At 51.4% G+C, this 5,167-nt stretch overlaps 1 non-coding gene across 1 annotated transcript; it reads right to left on the bottom strand.

The window, feature by feature from the left end:
- Positions 1–494: 494 nt before the first annotated feature.
- On the bottom strand, positions 495–632 carry LOC114805571. Its single transcript, XR_003753543.1, has one exon. It is a non-coding gene; the product is annotated as a small nucleolar RNA SNORA7 (small nucleolar RNA).
- Between the last annotated feature and the right edge of the window lie 4,535 nt (positions 633–5,167).

Raw genomic sequence — 5,167 nt, 5'->3', positions numbered from 1 at the left:
AATAAAAACTAATGAGAAACAGCGCGGCCTTGTCGAAACAGCACAAGGCTGGGAGTCAAAGGACCTGTTCCGATACTCGCTCTGCCACATATCTGCTGTGTGGCCTTGGGCAAGTCACTTAACTTCTCTGTGCCTCAGTTCCCTCATTTGTAAAATGGGGATTAAGACTGAGCCCCATGTGGGACGGGGACTGTGTCCAACCCGATTAACTTGCATCTCCCCCAGAGCTTAGAACAGCGCTTGGCGCATAGTAAGTGCTCTAACAAGTCGTGTCTTGTCTTATGCTGTGGTGTCATTTCCGACCCGTAGCGGCATCATGGACTTCTCTCTCCTAGAACACCCCACCTCCATCTGCCATCGTTCTGATAGTGTATCCATAGTTTTCTTGATAAAAATACAGAAGTGATTTACATCGCCTTCTTCCGCGCAGTAAACTAGAGTCTCTGCCCTCGACTCTCTTCCACGTCTCTGCTGCCTAGCACAGGTGAGTTTTGACATATAGCAGATGGCCTTCCACTCGCCAGCCACTGGCCAAGCTGGGAGTGGAATGGTAATACCTCTGCTTGACTCTCCCTCCCAGAGCTGAGACTGGTACAGTCCTGGAAACTCTGCAGGTGCCATCCTGAGAGGAGGCTTTAACAAGTACCAAAACAATTATCGTTACTGGTGGCTCTGCCAATTTCTTGCTGTGTGACCTCGCGCAAGTCACTTAACTTCTCTGTACCTCGGCTACCTACTGGGAACGCACCGGGGGGTTTCCTCACAGTGGTTGTCGATTAAATTCCTGCTTTTTGGAAGAACCGACAGCTGTCATTTCAGCGGGCGGCCTGGGGAGGAAAGCAGGCCTCTGCCCCTCATTGCCTACAGAACGGGTCACCCTAATCCTGGTTGGAAGAGGAACTGGGCAAGATGTGCCTTAACTCCCAAGCAATCAATCAATGGCACTTAATGAGCACTTACTATGTGCAGAACACTATACTAAGCATTTGGGAGAGTACAAGTACAACAGAGTTGTCAGACACAGTCCCTGCCCATATCGAGCTTACAGTCTACAGAGGGAGACAACCGATTCTTCCTGGGACTTGTCTCTCGGTCTTGATGGGCTTTTTCATCCCCTGCAAAACCTTTAACCTGCTCTGTTAGCGCTCCCTGTTTGAATTTCCCTAGCGCTTTACCCCTGTTGCTGCTAATAATAAAAACTGTGGTATCTGTTAAGCCTTTACTATGTGTCGAGCAAGCGCTGGGGTAGATTCGAGATAACCAGCTCAGGCACAGTCCTTGTCTCTCAAGGGGCTCACAGTCTAAGTAGGAGGAAGAACGGGGATTGGATGCCCATTTTACAGATGGGGAAACTGAGGTCCGGGCAAACGGGGAAGGGGGGATTAGAGCCCAGGTCTCCTGACTCCTAATCTTGTGTGCTAGAAATTAGGTCGGGCTACTTTTGCTCCCAAAGTCTCTGGCAGAGGCTTTTCAAAATAGCTTAGGTGTCTAACCCGAAAAATTCACACCTCAGCGTGACCTACATGTTGATTGGATGGTGGGTCCTGCTCCGAGACAAGTGTGACTCACCAATCCACCCATCCCCTTTTCCTGCCATCCTTCTTTACCCTCTCCTCCGGCTGCTCTCCCGTCATTACCTTTCTCCTCTCTCCTTCGGTCAATCAGGGGTACGTGCCAAGTGCTCACTGTGTGCAGGGCACTGTACTGAATGCTTGAGAGATTACGACACAATGAGACAACAGAGACATTCCCTACCCACCCCTAGCTGTCTCGTCTGTGCTCCCTTGTCAGTGCTCTGCCTGGGTTATGTCATTTCCACTTCCAGGTCGAGGGACCGCTCCAGGACCTCGCGTGCCATCTCGTGTTCCCCGACTGCTCTCCTTTTGTCCAAACGGCCTCTGGTTGAGAGGCCGGAAGGAAGACCGTGAGTCCCTGAAGTTTTTAGCAGGGAGCTTGGGAGCAGCACCAACCTGGAAACAGCAGGAACAGGAGTGCTTCTGTTTACTCTTTCATTCTTTCAATCGTATTTACTGAGCGCTTACTGTGCGCAGAGCACTGTCCTAAGCTCTGCACACAAGGAGTTTATAATCTAGTGGGAGAATCTGATGGTAAAATAAATTACAGCTAGGGGAAGAGGCAGAGTATTAGGAATCCATGCTATGGGGCTGGGAGGAGGGATGTGTAGCAAAATGCTTAGGGAATGCAGACTCAAGTGCATAGATGATACAGGAGGGAGGGAGGATAGGGTAGGGAATCAATCAATCGATGATTTTTTTGAGCATTTACTATGTGGGGAACACCGTACTAAGCACTTGAGAGGTGGGCAGATGAGGTTAGTCAAGGAAGGCTTCCTGGAGGCGATTTCATTTCAGTAAGGCTTTAAAGATGGGAAGTCCAGCAGATATGAAGGGGGAAGGAGTTCCAAGCAGGAGGGAGGATGTGAGCAAGAGATTGACTGTGAGAGAGAAGGGACAGAAGCAATGCCAACAGGTTGGTGTTAGGTGCCGACCGGGTTACGGTGGGAGAGGAATGAAGATGGGAAAGAGGGAGAGAGCTGATGGAGTGCCTGAAAGTCACCGGAAAGGAGTTCCTGTTTGATACCAAGATGGCCGGGCAGCCATTGGGGATCTCTGAGGAGTGGGGAGAAGTCCTCAGAAAGAGTTATTTTAGAAAAATGATGTGGGAGGCAGAGTGAAGGATGGGCTGGAGAGAAGAGAAACAGGAAGGCGAGAGGTCAGTGAGGAGACCGATCCAGTAGTCGACATGGAATATGACATGTGTAGGAGGGAGAATGCTGACCTTATTCATTTTACCACTTATGTACTTCGTAGTTGGAGAGTGAGCTGTCTTTTTTATTGTTTTTTTTTTTAACTTGTTTACAAGGCCGATTTAACATTTCTGTTTGTCTTTTCCTTGCCTGACTAACTATGGGAATAATACCTCCCCCCTCTTCTGCTCCGTATCTTCCGGAAACTTGGGCTGAATAGAAATAAGGTCTCGTTCTGGTGCCTCCGGCGGGTGGAACCTCAGATAAAGAGTGTTCACAGTTGACAACCGCGAGAGGCTCTTAGAGTTACGTGGCCAAGAACACCACCGGCCAACAAGGGAGTCTGTGGATCGTGTGGTTGGGAGTATTCCTCCCTTGGGCCCGCCCCGTCCTTCCCGGGTGGTGTGTGAATCCCGCTTCTGGGGGATGCAGGCTTGCGGGGGGCCTAAGCCTCGCCAACCGAGCGTCTTCCTGGCTTGAAAATCCCCGCGGGGGATGGGTGGAGCCCGGCTGAATCCTTCGCTGGAGGGTGGATGCAAAGGGGAATACCGAAAGACTCTTAAAAGAAGTTGGAAGAAGTTGGCAAATCCGGCAAATGCAGCTGGGAGCCCGGCCGGGAAATGGAGCCGCGGTTCCGCACTGGGTCCAGTAGGTGGCGCGTGGTGAATCGGTGGGCTGAGGCCCGGCCTTCCATCCCACTCAGACCCCTCAACTGGATCAAGCCTAAAAAGGCTCTTCGAGGCTAAAAAGTGCAAAACGGACCAAAGCTCTTCCCTGCTCCTCCTTCCCTTTCCAGCCCCCGCCTCTACCTCCCTGCAGAACCGCACCTGGGGAACAGAAGGTCAGAGAGCCCGACCCCGAAGCTCGACCGCCGCCAAAACCGAAATCTGACTACGGGAGTTACCGGGGCCGCGGAAATGGATCTATTTTGAACGGCAGTTTTGCTTCAAAGCCTCTGGGCCGCCTCTCAGAAAGGGCAAACGTGTTCTTAATCTTTCTTTACTCTTCCTGTTTTGCAAACTGCTCTGTGGGGATCCGTGACACACTTACACACACACACCTGTCAGCATCTGAATTGTTTCCCCTGTCTTCCGTTGGCAAACCCTTCTCAAAATGGCCGGGAGAGACGGCCGAGACCCGAGGCTCGTGGGGTGGAAACACATCTGTGCCTCGGTTGCCTCATCTGTGAAAAGGGCGTTGAGAACGTGAGCCCCATGTGGAGCGGGGACCGTGTTGGACTCGATATGTTCCTACCCACCCCAGTGCTCAGTACAGCGCCTGGCACCTAGTCACCGCTTAACGAATACCATCGTCATCATCATCACTATTATCGTCGTTACGAAGTTAGTCCTCCGGGTCAGAGTTTGCCCCGTGGTCTGCAGTTGCCCGCTTAGGGCCTGGTGAGGAGGGGGCGAGCCCGGTATGGCGTAGCCTGAGTGCCCCTCTGCCAGACCCGGCGACACCCCAGCCCTGTCCCCTTCCCCCAATCCATGGCTGGAAGGGGCCCATCAGAGCACCGAATAGTCTCGGAATCAGTCTCTGGGGGCCGTTCCAGAGTTGATAGCTACTCTGGAAAACTGCATTAATTCATTCTTTCATTCAGTCGTATTTACTGAGCGCTTACTGTGTGCAGAGCATTGTATTTAGAGCTTGGGAGAGAACAGCCCATCGTGTCCCAGGTCCCAGCTTCCACGCTATTCTTTCCAGGTACCGCCACCGTAGCAACCAGGAGGGCACCATCAGGGTGACCTGAAGTGAGTCTGTCAGTCAAGTGTATCTACTGAGCGCTTATTGTAGAAAGGCAGGATGGTGCTTACTTAGAGAAGCAGCATGGGGTAGTGGATCGAGCAGGGGTCTGGGAGTCAGAAGGTCCTGGGTTCTAATTCCGGCTCCGCCACTTGTCTGCTGTGTGACCTTGAGCGAGTCCCTTCACTTCTCTGGGCCTCAGATCCCTCCTCTATAACATGGGGAAGAAGACTATGGGTCCCATTTGAGGCAGGGGAACCTGTCCAACCTGCCTACCTTTTATCTACCCCAGCACTTTGAACAGTGCCCGGCATATATTAAGCGCTTTACAAATACCATCATCATATTACTCTGCTTGTCACATAGTAAGTGCTTAACAAATACCATTATCATTATTATTATAATGTTGCAGTAAGCTCTGTACTAAGCTCTTGGGAGAGTACAATACAACAATAAACAGTCACATTCCCAGCCCACAGTGAGCTTACAGTCTTGAGGGGGAGACAGACAGAAATATAAAGAAATAAATTACGGATATGTACATAAGTGTTTTGGATTTGAGGGGGCACACAGGGAGCGGGTCAGGGTGACGCAGAAGGGAGTGGGAGGAGAGGAAAGGAGGGCTTAGTCGAGGAAGGCCTCTAAAGGCTCTAC

This window comes from Ornithorhynchus anatinus, chromosome 18, assembly GCF_004115215.2.
Source record: "Ornithorhynchus anatinus isolate Pmale09 chromosome 18, mOrnAna1.pri.v4, whole genome shotgun sequence".
Lineage (NCBI taxonomy): Eukaryota > Metazoa > Chordata > Mammalia > Monotremata > Ornithorhynchidae > Ornithorhynchus > Ornithorhynchus anatinus.
Note: the sequence above shows the minus strand (reverse complement) of the source record. Positions and strands in the feature narration are given on the sequence as shown.